This window comes from Monodelphis domestica, chromosome 4, assembly GCF_027887165.1.
Source record: "Monodelphis domestica isolate mMonDom1 chromosome 4, mMonDom1.pri, whole genome shotgun sequence".
Classification (NCBI taxonomy): Eukaryota; Metazoa; Chordata; class Mammalia; order Didelphimorphia; family Didelphidae; genus Monodelphis; species Monodelphis domestica.
Genome location: NC_077230.1, coordinates 59,335,469 through 59,356,334, shown reverse-complemented (window position 1 = coordinate 59,356,334; position 20,866 = coordinate 59,335,469). Strand labels below are relative to the sequence as shown.

General features: G+C 38.6%; 1 long non-coding RNA gene across 1 annotated transcript; it reads left to right on the top strand.

The window, feature by feature from the left end:
• The first annotated feature begins 1,017 nt into the window (after window positions 1-1,017).
• Window positions 1,018-20,451, top strand: LOC103095738 (uncharacterized). The gene is made up of 4 exons (XR_008911095.1): window positions 1,018-1,129; window positions 6,050-6,185; window positions 18,389-18,453; window positions 19,819-20,451. It is a non-coding gene; the product is annotated as an uncharacterized LOC103095738 (long non-coding RNA).
• Window positions 20,452-20,866: the final 415 nt, after the last annotated feature.

Below are 20,866 nucleotides of genomic sequence, written 5' to 3'. Positions count from 1 at the left end.
AGTATTGACTCCAAAACAGAAGGTAAGGGAAGAAAGAAAGAAAGAAAGAAAGAAAGAAAGAAAGAAAGAAAGAAAGAAAGAAAGAAAGAAAGAAAGAAAGAAAGAAAGAAAGAAAGAAAGAAAGAAAGAAAGAAAGAAAGAAAGAAAGAAAGAAAGAAAGAAAGAAAGAAAGAAAGAAAGAAAGAAAGAAAGAAAGAAAGAAAGAAAGAAAGAAAGAAAGAAAGAAACAAACAAACAAACAAACAAACAAACAAACAAACAAACAAACAAACAACAAACAAACAAACAAACAAGGTTCCCTAAGGACTAAATACAAATTAGGGATTTTAGACCAATACAAACAACTTAATCTGGAGTACCAATATGGGAGAAAGTCAAACCAGTCAACAAGAATTTATTAAACACTTGCTGTAGACCAGACATTGTTCTAAGTCATGGAAATACAAAGTGAGCCAATAATCAGTCCCTGCTTTTAAAAGATCTTAATCTAATGAGGGAGGCAGTACACAAACAATTGTGTACAAATAAGATATACACAAGATAAAATGGGGGGTAGCCTCAGAGGAAAAATATTAAGATGAAAAGGGACTTGGAAAGGCCTCTTGCAGAAGGCAGAATTTGAGCTGAAACTTGAAGGAAGCCAGGGAGACCAGGAAATTGGGTCCTCATATCAAAGGAGAGAGGGATGGTATTTCTCTACATGAATCGTAACCCTCTTTGGGTAGCCAAAAGGGAACAGCAATATAACTGGGCATGGGCTTATGGATGAGAAAGAATCATGGGAATCAGACACAAAGTGGGGAACTTTCAAGAAAGGGTTAGATTACCTATTAAGTTTAAGAACAATGTTGTCTAGGCTAGATAGAATCTCTTATTTGTACTTCTGATTAACTGCAACTCTGTTTTTGTATTTCTGGATTCAGTTCTTTTCTTCTGTGAATAAATACTAGAGCATCAACTTTAATGGCCCATAATATATAATGGATCATGTAATAGCAAGGGGAACTGGAGAGATGAAGGAACCTTAGAGCAGCTGTTGTTTAGGACTGGTTTCTGTGTCACACTTCCTGCCCCCTCCCCTTGGAGTTGAGCAGGTTTCCTAATGGAGTCTCACAGCCCAGCCTCAAAAGTAAGTTGAGTTCTTTCAGCTTTCTAATACTTGATGAATTAAAGCTCCCCTTTCTATTACATGGACTCTAACCCAATGTTGTTGTCACTAAATGTATTTAATTTCATTTTGAAGGGAAGACGGGAGAGGGGAGAGGACAGATATGGAGGTCCCTGATATCTTTTCTCTAGCAACTGTTGAAGGCTTGATCCAAAGTCTCTCCAGAAAAATGGTTTGACTTTCCTCTAAGGGAAAGGTAGTCTTTAAACCAGCAGGTGTCTTCAATTGGGCAAGAACTTTCTTCGATACTGTTCAGACAAAAGGGTTTGGGAAGAGTTTCTCCTAGCTGTCTCTTTCTCAGAGTTCAAGACCAGAAAATAAATTTTTCTGGCTCCAACTGCTTCTTTGCACTTGGAACTCTCTCCCATCCCCCACAGATCCTCAGAATGTTCCATCTGCCCCTCCTGGGTCCATCTTCTTTAAATCTCAGATTTTGCTCTGCTTTTGGCCATTTATCTTGATTACAATCATAAGATCATAGATTTAGGGCTATAAGGGTCCTCTAGGCCAATCTAGTTCAAAAAAAATATGAAGCCCAGAGAAATTAATTTGTCCAATGTCTTTCCAGTAACAAGCCTCAGAGGCCAAATTTAACCCAGGTTTTCTGACTCCAGACAAATAATTTAATATCTCTGTGGTAAGTATTATAGGTATTTTAATCTCCTTTTTTACAAATCATAAAAACAATAATCAGGGAAGTTAAGTGTCTTCTCCATATTTGCACAACTGTTAAGTGTCAGAGGCAAGATTTTGTCCCAGGTCTTTCTGACTCCCAAGTTCCATACTCTACTTTAGAAGTTACATCATGCAGAGGAGAAAGAAAGCCCTTAGATCAAGTAACAGTTCGGCTATATTGATTCTAAGAACCAATCTGGTGCTTGGGAAATTGCAAAGGTTCAGCAAAATCTAAGGTTTGGTTGATCTATCGACATACATCATACAATTAATAGCAGAGCCAGAGATAGAATCAGATCTCCTGAATCCAGTCTTATGCTTTTCTCATTACTTTATGCTGCTTAGCAGAGCTTTCAAAGTGTCCATTTCAACCATGTGCCTTGATGAGGTTGATGAAGGCATTTTTAGTTTACATGGGTCTTCTCTTACCTAAAGCAATCTGCAGACGTCGACTGGTCATACAAGCACATAATAGGAGAGTAGGAGGAAACATTGCCTCTCAGCTTTGAGGATCCTGAGAAATAAAGATAGCTAACCCATTCAGACAAGTTAGAAATAGAGGTCACCTTCCCTTCCCTTCCCTTTCTTCTCCTCCTCTTTCCTTCCCTTTCCTGTACTCTTAGATATAATCCCCTCTCATTCTCTGCAGATTCTGTCCTATTTCCTTCCTCTCCAACCCCTCCCCATTCTCCCCCAACTCTACTAAACCAAACTCATTTCCTCTGCATTACTCCCCATATCACACAAGCAGATAGTGTCCTCTGTTCTCCCTCCTAATTTGGTCTCTTAGCATTTAATGGAATGAATCCTGTGAGTCCCATTTCTTTTGCTAGATGCCAGATTAATACTTTGCTATGCTTACATTTCTCAATTCATCACCAAAATGGAACACTTCACATTACAAAGAACATGTAACTTCCCTAGTAGGGCCTTATGGATGTAGAATCACTCAAGAATCAAGAAAACCAAGCATCCACCTCTACCGTTTACTGCTGTTTAATGTTGCTGGGTAAATCACATAGTCTCTTGGAGCCTCAGTTTCCTCATTTCTAGAATGTGGATAATGAGTAGGGTAGAACCTCCCTTAAGTCACATAAAGCTGAAAGAGGTCATTTGGTTAAAATGCATTTTTAAAAGCATTATATAAGTGCTAAGTATTATAGGTTATTCTATAAAAGAGATTCTTGACCTTTTTTGTGTATTATTTTTTGGCAGTTTAGTGAAACCTGTGGGCCCCCCCTCTCAGACTATTGCTTTTAAATGCATAAAATACAGAGAAACACAAAAGAAATGAACTATCCAAATCATTATCAAAATATAAAAAAGAAAAGAAAAACAGCACAAGTTCATGGACCCCAGGTTAGAACCTCTGTTCCAGAAAGAATATTTCCCTATATCTGAGCCCTTCTTTATGGTACCTCTTTGAACATAAGATTATGGATTTAAAGGTATACAGAGCTCTAGAAACCACTAAATCCACCTTCCAACCCTATTTGACAGATGAGAAAACTGAGCTACAAGGAGGTTAAATTACTTGCCCAAGTCCCTTGACTAGGACGTTTCTGGGGCAGGATTTGAGCCCAAGTCTTGCCGACTCTAAATCTAATGCCCTACCTCACCACTTCAAGCAGGATCTCACTTGGGAAGTTCTGGGAAGGAACTTCCCAAATAATTTGACTGGCTTTCCCATCTGACTGACTCACAAACTAACATCTGACATTCCCTTAAAAAAAAAAATCCACCTCAAATTATTTGCCAAAGGTTTACATAGTCTAGGAGAAGAAACATCCACTGTATTTTTTAAATACCAAGATGTAAATAACTGATATTAAATCAATTCCTAAGATTCTTTTTTAAGAGCTAGGAAGTAAAGCAGATGTGAAAAAACAAAGTTATCCCCTGAAAAGGAAGTCTTCCCAAGTGAGGAAAAGAGTAAAGAAGGAAAGCCCACAATGAAAACAAACTGGTTAACTTCAAAATTTTGCACCAAGATAATTCTCTGAGTGTTAGGAGGGGGGAGGAGTATAGATAAGGAAATGAGCAAAAAAGGAAACACTCAGAGTTCCCAAGAATCAGGAAACAGAAAAACTAGACACTGCAATTGGTTTTTTTTTTTCAACCCAATTTCTGCTTCTATTCTTTTTTACCACAATGTTGTCACGTGGACTTTAAGTAACAGGTGATGGGAATTAGCCCAGAAAACCAAAGGTATGAAATGCTTAAAAGCAAGCAACTAAAATTTCATTTGAAAAGATTATGAGATTGCAAGGAGCATATTGGTCTAGGGACATGTGGCTTTTCACTTGTAATGAAAATAAATAGATCTTCCCCACAACTCATTTTGTTGAAAGACAGATGTGGGAGGAGAATAAGGTGCTCTGCTCCAACCCAAGCCTCCCTAAAATTTTTCCTCACACTAGCTATAGACCACCATTTGTTAAATTCTCATAATTAATGACCTTTTTAGATTATAGATTGCCTTTGTTAAAATATAAATGTGATCTGACAGGAACAACCCTGTTCCTATCGGTCAAATTACCTGCCTAACAAGCCTTAAGACAAGCAATAGGAAAGGCCAATTTGGATACAAGAAAGGAAAGAGAGAAAGGTTCTCATGTGCAAAGAGCAAGACAATGAAGAGCCCTGCCCATCCATTGGAGAATGGCTGAATACGTTGTTTCTGAAAGTGAGAGAATATTATTGTGCTATAAAAACAGGGGGAAATAGATGATTCTGAAGAATCATATAAGGACACTTGAATTTCACAAAGTTAAATAAGCAGAAGCAGAAGAAAAAATATATTAAACATCAATATTACAAAAATGAACACATGTGAAGACAAGATAGGCTATGAACACATGGAGATGGAGGGAAAAGGGATATGAGGGAGACAGAAAGGTGGAAATGAGGACTGTACCAATTAGAGGGACGCTTAGATTCTACTTTACAACTCTGCCCATAGCTGCCCTGTTATTTGTATTCCAGAAATGACTTGAACTATCCAGGAATTCCTTAAAAATAGAATTGAGATTTCTTGTCTATAAAAAAAGAATATATGGAGTGAGTATTTTTTCATAGATAATTTTCATGATTTTTAAACTTCTAATGAATAGCAACATGTCCACAGATGATGCAGGAAGCTGAACTAAGTACCACAGTATTTAAACAGTTTGTATTGTAATCAATCATTGACAAGCATTTATTAAGTGCCCACTATGTGCCAGGCACTATACAAAGTGTTGTTTATAAAAAAACAAACATGAAATAGTCTTTGTCCTCGAGGACTTTATATTTATTGCAGGAGGCAGCATATTCAAGTGGAAGTATGTTCATATCTCTAAACTAAACACAAGATAATTAGAGTGAGGCAGTAGATACTAGAGGAATCCACAAAAGCCTCATGTTGAAGGTGGGTTTGAGCTGAGCTTTGAAGGAAACGAGTAATTCTAAGAAGCAGAGGTGAGGAAGGAATACTCTGTACATGGCGGACAACTTGTGTAAGGCATGGAAATGGGAAATGGAAACTGGAATATCATGTGTGTGGGAAAGCAAGAAAGTCAGTTTAGGCAGACCAAAGACTGATAAATCAGTAGGCTTGGAACCAGTTGTGAATGCTGAACAGAGAAGTTTGTATTTTATTGCAGAGGTAGTAGGGGCCCACTGGAGTTTAGTGAGTAGCAGAGTAATCATGTAAGATCTCTAAGTTCTCAATATCACTTTGTCAGCTGTGTAGAGGACAATGGATGGGGAAGGGAAAAGACTAGAGGCAGGAAAACTTCTAACTTCTTTGTATATATTTGCTTGTTGTTACCCCCACAGTGTCCGGCACATAGTAGGTGTTATCTCTGGACTGATACACCTCTCTCTATTTCTCTGCCTCTCTCTCTCCCTCTCTTGCCCCCCCCTTCTTTCTGTCTCTCTGTCATATACATATATACATATGTATCTGTCTATCTCAAATGAACATGTTCTAAGTAAAACTCACCCTCTTTTATCCCAAATCCACTCCTCTTCAGACCTACTCTAGTTCTGTTGAGAGCACCACCAACCTTGAGTAGTCCAGTTCAAAATCTCATATTCTCCCTTAACTCCTCACTTTGGAGTTCACCCCAAGTCTTCTCCTCCTCCATGATTTTGCTCCCATCTTCCCCTTGTCTCCAATCCCAGAGTTACCATCTTAATTGAGGGTTCATTACTTCTCATCAGGACTATTTTCACTGGAGCTAAGAATCAGATCCAAGACTCTTCCCAGTTGGGAAAGAACTATTCCCTGTGAGGAAGAAGCAGCTGTTTGTCCAGATATATCCACAGGGGCTCTCAAATGAGAAACCATCTAGTAAAGGTGAGAGGGAGAAGGGAAAGTCATGGTTGATAAATCCCTGGTGAGTCAGATTATGACATTCTGATAGCAACAGGGAAGAATTCTGCTGTTTTCTTAGATCATGATTTGTCAAACCAGAAAAATATAATTTTGGGAGTGATTTTCATGTGTGCCAGAAGAAATCTAGAAAGGAATCTAAAAAGTCTTAGGCAAAAAAAAAAAACTAAAACCTGGAAGTATATACATAATGTTTTCAGCCCTGCTGCGAATTGAAAAATAAGGTTTCAGATGAGATTTGGGATGTGTCTAACTGCTTATTTTTAAAGGAGTGCCTGGAAAAAAGATTTCTATTTCTGGACTAAAGTTTAAAAAAATAGGAATTCCAAGCTCCTGGCCAGAGACAGCATATACCTAAAAAGAGTTGGAGAGAATTTATTTCCTACAGTCTTACAAATCTAATGAAAAGGACTTTAAATATCCCGCAATCTATATATTATGGAGAGTAACCAAAATGTAAGAAGATAAAAAGCAATAAAAATAACTAAAATTCACAGATAACAAAATCCAAAGAAAAATCTAACAATGAAACCCCTTGACCTCAGATGTCAATTCATGAAGGTACTAACTAGCTCAAAGAGGTACTAACTAGCAAGAAAACTAAAATCCTGAAACAAAAAAAGGAAAATATAATAATGACATGGGTATTGTGCTTTAAAAATAGTAAAGTACTTTACAGTATATTATTGCATTGGATAATGATCACAGAGGTATTACTGAGACTTGCTAATGATTGGAATATAATCGGTCAATAAATATTGATTAGATACCTCCTATATGCCAGACTCTCTAAGTGCTGCAGGTACAAAAATGAGGGGGAACAAAAACAGTTTCTGCTCTTACGGGACCTGTAGTTTAATCAGGGAAGATACACACACACATGCATACATAGAACTAAAAGAAAAGAGGTTTGTAAGTTCCTGTAGCCAGAGATGACTGATCCAAGAGCCCGACTTAAGGGGCTGTTGGGGAGGGATCTCTCCACTGAACCCTCTAATTCAAGGAGCCCCAAGGTCAGAGAGTACTGATGAGGTATGAGTTTCAGGGTTGGTGTGATCTTGTGGGATAAAAGGTTCCTGGAGTGTGATTGGGGCAGGTAGGTGGTACAGTGAGTATAGTGCAGTATCTGGAGTCAGGAAGACTGACTCATCTTCCTGAGTTCAAATCTGACCTCATATACTTACTAGCTGAGTGACCCTGGGCAAGACACTTAACCTTGTTTGCCTCAGTCTCCTCATTTGTAAAATGATCTGGAAAAGAAAATGACAAGCCACTCCTGTGTCTTTGCCAAGAGTCACAAAGTCACAAAGAGTCAAATGCAAGAGAAAGGACTGAATGACAATGGAGATTGATTGGGAAGTACAGGGAAGTATAAGAGAAGTAAATGAAGAGATGGCTCACTTGGACTATCACCCTAAGTGGAGGTTCTAGAAGAAGTTCTCCACCCTCTCCAATCACATCTAAGACTTAACTCATAGAAATTAAGTTAAGAAATATAGAGGGGCTGACTGAGCTTGTACCCTTCTAGGAAGGAGGTAGGTCAGATCCTAGGGTAGAGAAGGGGAATTCACTGGCTGTATAGTGAAGGCTGGGGATTAGGGCAGGAATCTTGGGGATCAATTTGATTTCAGTACCTTTGGATAAAGAGACACAGCCCAGTAAGATAGTCCCATCACTAATAATATCTGCTGCTAGTGAAGTGGATTGCCAAGTGAGAGCGAGAACAAGTGGAGATTAGGGCTAATGTTGACTTTCTATCACCCAGTTCTTTCCCCAGACCCAGACTCATTTTCCCCTAAAGAGTCTATTGAGTGACATCCCTTGGGGTTCCTGATCATGAAGTCACAATATGCCTGGAAAAGACTGAAAAAGTCCTTTTGCACTTGTATCTCATTTCTTGAGTCAAGAGATTGAATTTCTTCTTAGATAGAAGGAATAAGCATTATTAAGCACTTACTATGTTTTGGGCACTGTGCTAAGTTCTTTACAGATGTCTTATTTGGTCTCACAATAACACTATGAGGTAAATGCTATTATGATACAGTTGAGGAAACTAAGAAAGACAGAAGTTAAACAATGTGCCCAGAGTCATTTAGCTAGTAAATATCTGAGTTGGATTTGAACTCAGTTCTTCTGACTCCAGGCCCAGTGCTCTATCCATTGTGCTACTCAGCTGTCTCTATATTTCAGAAAGCTACAAACCAGTAACATGACAGAAAGAGCATTGTTCTGGTAGCCAGGGAATTTGGGCTCCGATTTCCACTTAGTATTCTATTAATTCTACACATTTGTTTCCTCCTCCATAAATTAGAGGAGTGGCCAAGTTATTCTCAAAGGACTATTTCTGCTCTAACCATATGACATTTGGGGTTCACATAATTCTACCTCAGCTTCAGTACAGTATCAGTCAGAGTTGAATGAACCTTCCTCCATGACCTTGGGCTCCATGACCTTGGGCAAATCAGGCAAGTTTTCTCTCTCTCTAGGGCAGTGATGTTGAACCTTTTCTAACCCCACTCCACCTCCCAGACCTTATATCATGCTCCTCCTGTACCCCCCCAGACTTGGTGCTGGGCATGCCCTGCCCCCTTACCCCACACAAGGGAGGGAGGAAGCTCTCCCATTGGGCTGCTAGACAGAGGGGTGGGTGAAGTGAGGAATGTCCTCAATGAGTGTAGAGAGGGGAAGGAGAATAGCCTGAATGCTCTGCTCCCCTCCAGCTCTGCTGCCTATTGGCCACCCAACTTACCCCCTGGGCACTCCCATTGGCTGCTGAGCAGAGAGGCAGGGGATGTGAAAAAATATCATAAGATGTGGTGGTGAGGGGAAAGGGAACAATCTCCCCCACAGTCCCTCTGCCTTTCTAGTAATGAACTTGGGAGGGAGGGCAGTCAGGTGCCCACAGAGAGTTCTCTGTGTGGCATCTCTGACACCCATGCTATAGGTTCCCCATCACTGGTTTAGACCATCTTACTAGCTTTCTTGAAAGATATCAGGTTCTTCTGACCCAGAAAAGTATCCTTTAGAAAGCTTGGTTCCATTACTATTCTAATAGAAACCAGTTATATCGAAACAGTTACAAAACATCAAAAAAATTTTAGATTAAGAGCTTTTGCTTTAAAAGATCTTCTGCACTATCTTTATCCCTAGATATACCTATATAAAGTAAGCATCAGCAGAGCACAGAAAACATCCTACCACATCTTCATGGAATAGTAGTACTTTAATTTTTACCCTTATAGCTTCATTCCTTTGGTTTAAGACTTTGGCTCTTATTAAAATGCAAATCTAGCCTTGTCAGTCATTTACATATTTATAAAGTAAAATACTTCTCTCTGGGGAGTAGTTTTCCCAGAGAAGACCATAAAATATATTCTAGGTTCTGTACAGGGGCAGATAGGAGGTGCAGTGGATAAAGTATCCATCCTGGAATTAGGAAGTCTCATCTTCCTGAGTTCAAATCTAGCCTCAGAAATATTTGCCTTGTTACCCTGGGTCATTCACTTAAACCTATTTGCCTCAGTTTCTTCATCTGTCAAATGTGCTGGAGAAGGGAATGGCAAACCATGTCAGTTCTCTAAGAAACCCTCAAATGGGGTCACAAAGAGTCAGACATGACTGAAACAACTAAACAACAGCAAAAAAGTTTCTGTATGGGACCCTCTACATTCCTGGGCCTCTTCTATGCTATCTCTTGGTAACTTCATCAGCCCCCAGGGGTTTAATTATCATCTCCTTCACATGGAAATGATAATTTATATGTGTGTGTGTGTGTATTGTGCCAGTCTCTTTCCCAAGGTTCAGTCCCACCTCAACAATTTTCTGGATTTTAAACTAGATGTCCTGAAGATCTTTTAAACTCAACTTGTCTAAAATTAAACTCCATAAACTCCTGAATTCTCCCTTCTTCAAACCTTCCTTATTTCTAGTGAGCTCCCCACCATTCTTCTGGTATCTCAGATTCATCTCTGTATTATTCTGGACTCCTACACTCTTCCTCATCCCACGTAACCAATCAGTTGCTGTATCTCTCTATTTCTCCTTTCACAACATCTTTTATGTCTGACTCTTCCCTTCCCTCACATAACTACTGTCTCCTTTCAAACCCCCATTGCTTCTTGCCTAGATTATTGCTCAAGCCTCCGGTCTCTCCTGGCTCCTGACCATCCTACATAGTGCTTCAAAAGTGATTTTTCCCAAGTGCATATTAGACCATGTGATTCTTCTACTTAACCAACACCAGTGGGCTCCTATAGCCTTGAGGATCAAATATAGACCCCTCTGTTCATTTTTTTAAGACTTAACAACTTGGGGCCATCTTTCTGGCCTCACTGAACATTAACTCTCATTCCTGATCTTGATAACTCAATTAAGCTGATCTTTCTGCTCTTACACCCAGGACCGCATCTTTGTATCTTCACAGTTGTTCCCCATGCCTGGAAGGTACTCCTTTACCTTTGCCTGAGAGATTCCCCTCTTCTTTTAAACAGAAGCTCATACACCATCCTCTTCATGTTGTTGATCAGTTGCTTTTTGTGTGTCTATCTCTTTCTGATTCCATTTTTAGTGTTCTAGATACTGCTGTTATTGTCCAATTTCTTCTCCAGCTCATTTTACAGATGAGGAAACTGAGGCCAATGGGGCTAAGTGACTTTCCCAGGGTCATGCAGCTGTGTCTGAATCAGGATTTGATTTCAGGCCTTCCTGAATCCAGGCCTGGTACTCTATCCACTGTACTGCCTTCTTCATTAGGGCTTTTTTTTTCCTGGTGCCCCAAATTCTAGTATCCTCTCTCCCAAACTACTTTGACTTTCTTTACTTTGCATATAATTTGTATTGATTACCTGCATATATTTTTATACAGACTTCTTGTCTTCTCTATTAGAATGAAAGCTCATGGCAAGAAAGGAATTGTCTCATTCTTTGTACTTGCACAGGACCTGGCACACTCTAGGAATATAAGTATCTGTTGACTGATTGATGGAAGGATAGTAATTTTCTGACCTGAAAAGTTTGGATCCCAGCTTTGGAGAATCTCCAGAGTTCAAATTGGCTTCAGGACCTGGATGATTCAGGTCAGCAAATTGGACATCCTGTGGATTTGGGGTTGGGGTGTTTCAGGTTACTTCAGGGTAACTTTTGGAAGACTTTCCTTCTGAGCCTGGCCTGATATCCTGGATTAACCCCACGGTCAGCCCTGCCTTTCTGAAATTCCTTCCTTCCTTTGATTTTCAAAGTCAGACTCCATCCGATTTCTTTAGCAGAAGAATTTCCAGGCTCTGTCAGCGATTATGTAAACTTCAACTTTTACAAATTCCCCAAACCCTATTATGTTTTTTCCCCTTTAAATAAAGGACAAGAAGTTCCTTGATGTGCATTTGGGTTGGCAATTCTGCTAAATAACATCAGCTTTAAAACCTACTGAGCTCCTCCGAAATCAGGAAGAAATGATATGTATTTCAAATTGCTGTATTGTTAGTATTGAATTTTTAAAAGAAAATAATCAAAAATAACTTCCTGTGCTCATTTGGAAAAACAAATCTAATTCCAGTGAAAGCATAATTGCAAAGTACTGAAATGACTGCTATTTATAGAGGAAATTAAAAAGATACCCTGAACAAATAATTCTGTGAGGTAAGCAGAGAGATGAGTCAAACTCAGGCTCACACAGGCTTCTAATTGGCTTGCTAGTTGCCTCTATCTTCAGTGTTCTTTCCTATGTTTCCACCCTCTGTAAACGCTTTCTGTCTGTGCTTGCAGATGCTAATAGAGCAGGAAGTATGTGTGTTGAAATGACTGTGTATCACCAGAATTTTCTCTGTTAAGAAGTAACTGTAAAGTACCAAGGAAAGCATCTTTCCTACTTAGGTATCCTTGGCTCAGCATGAGATCCTTTATTTTATTTCCTAGAAATTAGTTCACAGCCAACAATACAGAAATATTAGTTGTAACCTAGAGAAGAGAGCAAGACAAATGGAAGAGGTTCAGAACTAGACGTGAGCCGAGAAAGGAGAGTTGGGTGCGTGTGAGCAATATCCTTTTTTGTAGTCCAATGCTACTGTAAATGAGGGAAATGGGATCCAGAGAGGTCAAGTTCTTTAAATATAAGAAATTTTTCATTTCATCTGGATGAAGTAGCTGGTCCTGGTGAGGCAAGGGTGACTTTTTATGGTCTCTTATTCTTTTCTTTTGTGCTTACCATTTGGAAATTATAATTTGTTTCTTTTTTAAGTTATTAGCTTGGCACTGGCACCCAAACTCTCAGGGCTTCGTGACATCGTGTAAAAATACTGGACCATGATTCCAGGTACCTGGGTTCAAATTCTGGCTCTGGTATTTACTAACTGGGTAAACCTTGATAAATTATTTACCTGGACAGAGTCACAGTTTTCTCATCTGTAAAATGGGCATAGTAATATAGCATATTACCTACTTCCTGGGGCTATAGTTTTTAAACTTTCAAAATACTATGTAAATAAGAGAAAATGATCTCTTGATGCCAATTCTTGGTTCTCTCTAGTGTATGGTAGGACAGAACTCAGATCAACAGAGGAATAATACAGTTTTTACAGGTGAAAGGTGAGATAAAAAGGGAGAACTGTTCACTGTTTGGAATGACTGGTCTTGCCAACAATAGTCCAGATCATGTTCTTTTAGAAGAGTGGTTCCCAACCTAATCTTTTCTGTATTGAGTCAGATAAAAGAAAACATTCATTTAGTACCTACTGTGCTAGGCACTGTGAGAAATGTAAATTTTGGATTAGTCAGAGTTCTTGGACCCAAGGAACTATCCAGTCTAGTAAAGAAGTAAGAAATCAACACACATAGTTATAATACATAAAAAAATAGCCATTTTTAGAACACCAAGATTTGCAAAGCTTTTTATATATATTATCTTTTTTGGTCCTCACAACAACTCTGTGAAGATAAATACTATAGGGATTATTATCCCTATTTCATTAACAAGGAAACTGAGAATTAAGGAAGTAATAATAATTGTCATAAAAATAATATCTAGCATTTAATAATATATCATAAAAATATGTTTAATAATATAGCATTTGCTGTGTGCCAGGCATTGTGATAAACGCTTTACAATTATTATATCATTTGCTTGTCACAACAACCCTGAGAGGTAGGGGCTATTATTATTCCCATTTTACAGATGAGGAAACAGAGGTTAAGTGACTTCCCTAAGGTCACACAGCTAGTGTCAGAGGCAAGATTCAAACTCAGGTCTCCTTAAGTCTCAATCCATTGCTCTATCAGCTCTGCCAGTGTGAGATAAAAACATTAGATGTCTACAAAACAAAGTGTTGTGGAAGACCTGAAGAAAATATGGACTCATCAAATCCTTGCATCCTTTCTACTAGAATCCTTTCTACTAGAGAGAAGTCTCATGTATAGGACTCCAAAACATGTAATGACTAAATTTGCCAATTTAATTACCAAAGGATATTTACAGCAGATTTCACAGGCAGCCAGGTCAAAGGCTATGGAAGCTATGGAAGAGTGACAGTGGGAACAATTCAATATTATCCTACAGCTACGTACAAGGCATAATGCCAGTGGCTGAGGATACAGATATAGAGTAGATACAGACCCTTTTCTCAAGAAGTTTTTGTAATTAATGGAAGGATTCTTGCACATAATGTGACCAATAAGATGAAAGACTACACATTTTTCTCCCAGGACTCACAAACTCTCCAGATTTCCTTAAATGGGATTTATTTGCAAAAATTAAGCAAATGCAGCTGTCTCCTTAGGTAAAGATGCTAAGAAGCCTAAGGAAAAAACAATCTAATAAATGAATAGCAGCAATATCTAACTTATAATCCTTAATACTATCTCATTCAGGGCTCCATCCCTCTCTCAGTCTTCCCTAAACTTCTGCAGAGTTGTACCACCCATCCTACCAGCCTGAGTTCTTTGATCCATTCAACAATGTCCCTGTCGGTGCTGCAGTGTTCCATGAATGTGAACTACGTTTGCCTTTATCCCATCATTCTATGGCAACAGGCAGCAAATATCAACTTGGGAAGTGACTAGATGACTCAGTGGACTGAGAGTTAGGCCTAAAAATGGGAGGTCCTGGGTTCAAATTTGGCCTCAGACACTTCCTAGCTGTGTGACTCTGGGTAAGTTACTTAACCCCCATTGCATAGCCCTGACCACTCTTCTGCCTTGGAACCCATATACAGCATTGATTGCTAGGGGCAGCAGTTCTTAGCCAGAGGACTTAAGAATAGAGGATCCTGGGACAGGATGCTGCAGTGTGTCTGGAGTTGTATCTAGGGTCAAATCAAGCTTGAGGTAAAATAGACTAGTATCTAGCTGGGGCCAATTCTATCTCATCAGAATTTATTTATGGGACAAAGAATGAGTCCAGTGAAAAGTTAATTTCCTCAAATGGGAGGAAGGCTGAACCTCAAAGATTTCTCAGACTTCAGGAGATTTGTTATCAAAGTAGAGTCTCAAAGTGAGTGATAGGTAATAGTAATAAAAAATAAGGAATAAAATTCAGTTAAAAATTAGCACAAAATAGATAAATCAATAGGGGGGATATTAAGCAGAGAGGAAGAAAGCATCGAAACATGTCCAAACATCTTTAAATAAGATTATATGAAATATGAAACTGAACCAACAGCTGATGGAGCAGTTAAATCAACAGGAAAGATATTAAAACAGAAGGGAAGATAGCATTGAAACATGTCCAAACACTTCTAAATAAAGTTAAAAAATATGAGGCTGAACCAACAGCTGATGAAACGAAAGATCAAGACACCACAAAATCATGCATAAGGATGATATTGAATGGTTCAGTAGAGAAATAAGGATGCTGAAAATAGAAGTTAAGAAGAAACCAATGACAAAAATACATGCCCTGTACACAAGGATGTGCTGAAGCCAGATTTAACCTGCTTGTGAGAAATCATTCTTAAAGTTTCAATATGAGCGTTTATACTTTAGGAACTGGCAAATGCTACATCTCCGAACTTGATTTATTGCTTGGCCAATTGTTTAGCCATAGATAAATGTTAATAATGCAGATTTAAAAAATAATGCAGATCAAACCTTCAAGTGTAACATGTTACTTTTTGGAGGGGAAAATCAGTTGTTAAACATTTACTAGTACCATCTTGTATCCACAGCAGAAACAATTAGCACAATAAAAAACTTGAATCCACAAGTTTATGGAATATGTCAGCTTGAACATTCATTCAGGATATACAATTCCCTTCAGGGATTTCTGGTGAGTGCAGAACAGTCTCGTATTATTCAAATATTTTTACGTTATACTTGAATGTTCAAGATGACATATCCTGTAAACTTGTGCTTAATCATCAGTGGGGGAAAAAAAAAGATGGATGTTCAAAAATAGAGGTTGCAATCCAATGTGAAGACTTTTATACAAATAAATATGATGCAGCTGAGGCAAAGCTTATTTTCAAGGGATAGCAACACAGACTGGTCCCAAAGAGATTTGGGGGAGTAAATAAGAACTGTCTAATGATCTGAAGAAAGAAAGTAGGTGTCATAAACAGGAATAGCATGAGGGACTAGCATCCAGCTGGGGCCAATTCTGTCTCCTCAGAAGTCACTTAGGGGAAGGGAATGAGGACAGTGAAAAATTACTTCCCCACATATTAGGAGGAAGGCTGGACCTCAAAGCTGTCTCAGACTTCAGGGAATTTGCCATTAAAGAGGAGGCTATTAAGTGCAAAGTATGAGAAATTCAAGGAATAATTGATCTCTTTCTCCAGATTATGGGAGTGGGGAAGGTTGCCTAAAAGGGCTACATGGAGAATTTGACACATGAAGAACTTCAAAAGATGGGAAACATTAACTAAGGCCTTGAATAGGCAAAAAGCCAATCTATTCATTGAATACAATTGTTCACATAGAAAATTCCTGCTGTCATGCTTTTTTGTTTGTTTCTTGTAGATAAAGTGCCATTATAAAATAATAGAACTCTATATTGTTGTTTATACATGTTTATGAGTTATTTTTTTACATTACACACTGGAGATAATATCTATTCAATAGTATAGTTTCCTTAAGATAGATGTACTGTGTACTAACCACATATTTTCAATATACTTTTGGTAACATTTATTATAATAGTTTTCTTTTTTCCTACACAAGCATTCACAAGTGGGCTTTTTGATTGGTTATATGACTAGGAGTTTGGTTTGGAAGGAAGTGTAGGAAATATCATAAAACTCTTGAAAGCTTTAGATGGTTTCAAAAAAAAAAACAGTTGGTAAATACTTATCTCAAGGATAAACATAGTTTATGGATCCTGAGTCTATCAACATCCTCCCCACCCCGACTCAAATTTTGTTTTGTAAGTATTATAAGCTAGATGTTGGGCACATGAAATGTTATGAACTGATTCCCTGTCCTGGTGGGGCTTTGCCATTTTGTTGAGGAAAAAGAATAATCACATAAAAATGAGGATGGGATGATAGAAAGAGACTGGGATTTTTGGAGAAGATTCTTACATGTATCTAAGACTAGAGCTGGGCCTTGAAGGTGTAAAGTATAATTTTAGCATTGTATCCTAAACTATATTAATTATTGGTCACCATGGATATCCCAAATTAAAAAAAAAAATACCCGTCAGCTGGAAATTTATGGTGATTTAATTAATATAGTGGAAAGAAATTAAGAAGGGAGAAGGAAAGGGTGTAGGATTTCTCCCACCTGGCTTGTGCCGGGAGGGAAGGTTAGAGGCTCTAAAAGGTAAGGTTTTGGAGAGTAAAAGAGGAAGGAATCAGCCTGAACTCCAAGAGGGCTCAGCCAAGATGCCTGATCCTGAATTAGCTAAGGGCAAAGTCACTGCCAAAACCCAGACAAATAGCTGCCACCACACCAAGATATTGGAACGCTTAGCACACTTCCAGCCAGAGCCGCCTCTCTGGGGAAAAGGACAAAAAGAGGAAGTGACATGCCCTATATAGATGGTTTTACATCACTTTCCTGCATCTCATCTGTACCAGTGTTAGTTTAGCTTGACTTAGGACAGCCCAGAGGTCTGTCAGCTGTTTCTGCACATGTCTGTTGAAGGCCATCTTCTTAGATCCTTAATCCTTGAGTATGGGTGCAGACATTCCTGACCTTGTTAAACTAAGTAGGGTGGAGCAATGTAGAGTTCCCAAGACCTGATTCTGTTAGACCAAGTATCTCCATTGTTACAAATCAGGAAATAGCTAAATCAAATCTTCTAAAGTACAGTCTGAGTAGCGTGGAGTAGTTTTAAAATTCACAAAGGAAAGGTAGTGCTTAGAAAGATAGAATATATGCCTTTAGCAGATCTTATGTTATATTATGACGTATAATATGTTATTCTATATAATAAACCACAGGTAGAATGTTCTAGAAAATCCTAGACCATTCTAGCATGTAGATGAAGAAAGATAAGCTACAAGAGAATCTCTTCATGGGAGGAGATTGAGATAATTTTCAGTCATGAATTTTTTCTTATTTTTCATTGATCTCCTTAGAAACCCAGGGTCCAGACATTTTAATAATTCCCTTTGTATAATTCCAGATTGCTTTCCAAAAAGTTTAATAAAATAATAATTCATAATTTCACCAACAAAGCAAGAGTGTACCAATATTCTTCCAATCCCTCCAACCTTCACTATTCCAATGTTTTGTCACCTTGCTCAGTTCATTGGATGATAGTTGAAATCACAAGGTTGTTTGAATTTGCATTTCTATTATTATTAGTGATTCAGATTATTCTTTCTAATGGTTATTTATAGTTTGCTATGTGGCCCAGGGGAAGCCACTTTACCTCCCAGTGACTCTGAGCTTTTCCCTAAGACTGTAAATTATAAATGAGTTGCCAGTCTGCTTTAGTAGAGGATATTTTCTTAAAGGGAGTTCTCTACACCTATAATATCACAGATATAAACAAAAAGAAAAAATCCTTGATAACTAGGTAAGGGAAACTTTTTTTATACTTCTTTTATAGCACATTTGAATTCTGGGGGCAGGGAGGGGTGGGTGGGAATGGAGTAGTAATCCCTGTAAGCCTATAGTTGCTTTGGGGAAGGCTTCTGAAGCTATTCTCTCATCCTCCCCCTCTAAATCCTGATAGATTGTTAAAGCTGAACAGGACATTAAGAATCTTCTAATCCAACATCTTTATTTTACAGAGGAAGAAAAGTGAGGCCCTAGAGCAGTGATGACAAACCTATGGCACAGGTGCCAAAGATGGCAGGTAGATCACTTTCACTTTCTGTGGGCATATGGCCTCCCCCTCTCCCCACCCCCCCAAGAGTTTATTACTAGAAAGGTGGAGGGACTTGGGCAGATCTGCTCCCATCCCCCTCTCCACAGTGTCTGATGACATTTTTTTTCACATCTCCCACCCCTCTGCCCAGCAGTCAATGGGAGCACATAGAGGGTAAGGTGGGTGGCTCACAGGCAGCAGAGCTGGAAGGGACTGTAGCGCTCTAGCTACTTCCCCCACCCCTACACTTGCTGAGGACATTCCTCATTTCACCTGTACCTCTGCCTAGCAGCCCAATGGGAGTGCTTCCTCCCTCCTTTGTGTGGGGTAAAGGGGGAGGCAGAGCATACCCAGCATGTGGGGGAAGGGCACAGCACTCAGTCTGGAGGGGTGGAGCCTAGAACTCTGTCTCTAAAAAGTTTGCCATCACTGGTCTAAACCCTAAACTCTAGCAAACTGGCAATCAAGGCAGATCAATACCAGGGTCCAGGGTGAGGCACCCATGAAAGATATAATTAAAGACCAGTAATAGAAGAGGAATGAAAAAATGAAAAAATGCATGGTCTTGAAATTAATAAGTATTTTATTTTATGCATTTAAAATATTATGTACTAAGCGATGGGCTTTGATAGCCAGTGGTACCTGTGATCCAAAAAGGGTTTAGAGTCTCTGATTCAAAGCAATAAATACTATTTCCTTCAGGGACCTAACCTAAATAAATCTCTGACACATAAATTGGATCTACAAAGTGAATTTTTGTAATGAAAAGAGAAGTACCTCAATCACTCAAACCTACTCAATTACATCACCTCCTAGGGTCTGTAGAATGAAATAGCACAATAGATAGACTGTTAGGGCTATGATTAGGAACACAAGTTCAAATCCAGCCTCAGACACTAAATAGTATGACCTAGGGCAAGTCACTTAACCTCTGTCTGCCTCAGTTTCCTCAACTGTAAAGTGGGAATCAAAATATCACTTACCTCCTAAATTTGTTATGCTGATCAAATGAGATATTTGTAAAGTACCCAACACATAGCAGGTACTTAATAAATTCTTATTTCTTTCCTTCGTTCCTTGTAACCTTTGCCCAGCTATATTCAAAGGCAGTTGCTGAACAGATCAACAGCAAATTTGTCAGGGGCAGTGAGGTAGAGGAAGATTGTAGCTAGTAGCTAGAGATGATCAAGCCTCTTTTAACTCAGGCTTGAGATTTACAACCAACAAAACCATTTATAAAGTTATAGAGTTAATCCAACAGACTAAAATTTGACAGGACTGATTTTTTTTTTGCCTGTAATAACCTTACTAAACTAATCAAGAGTATTTTGGAATTTTTTAAATCTCCCATAGGTCTAGCCTCAAGCTCTGTAGCTGGTCTTAGATTGTGCATGTCAAAAGAATAAATATAGAGAAATAAACCAAGTTGGGAACAGCACAGATGTCAGAGTGGCCCAATTGAGCTATAGCTGAGACAAGAACTAAGTCATATTAATAAAAAGAGTGCTATATAAATGCCACTGTAAATGACAAACTATTTAATTAAGAATAAAATATGTTCATCTAATATTTTTATCATTGTCAGTCTTTGTGTATAGCCATTTGCCATGGGCACTCAGGCCCTAGAGACAGTTTTCCAAAGGTTAATGTCATCCCATAAATTTAAACTTACTTTTCATTACCACCTTCAGAACAAAGTGCAACATGAATTTGTCACAGTGATTCATTCTGTTTCTGTGCTTCTATTTCATGCCTCCTCTGCTTCTCCCCGAAGCTCTCCCTCTCTATCTACCATCTGCTCGCTATTGTTTCAGTTCCATTATATTCTAGTCACATCCTGTTACATTCCTCACCACCAGATTTTCACATTTCACCTAAGAGTAAAGTCAGTGTGTGGGTTTATGTCCCAAGCCTGCTAGTCCTTTGAATGCTGTATATTTCAAGATAAAATTTTATAAATAAAATTCTATAGACACAAAAACTAAATTCTAATGGGAACAGATTATAAATGAATGAAAGCAGGTATTTAGGGCTTATTCTGTGATAAGTATCACAATAAATCCTGGGGATTTCACAAATGTGAAACATTTCCTGCCTTCAAAGAGATTTTGTTCTAATAGGAGGAAACAATTCATTTAATTGAGTGGCCACAGAAAGGAGTTTTGGTCTGGGGTGTCACAGGAATGCTTAGGTGATCCAGAGGACAATTGGTTGAAGATGAGAAGAGAGTACACCTGTGATGGCCAGGTAGGTGGCAATATGGCCTCAGTGGATGGATGAAAAGTCGCCAAGATATGAAGTATGGTCTGGTCTCAGTCCAGTTAGACAAAATAGTCTATGTGAAATTGCAGATTCATTTGCCAATCAAGACAGACAACTCTCAGGACAAGAGCTGCTAAAG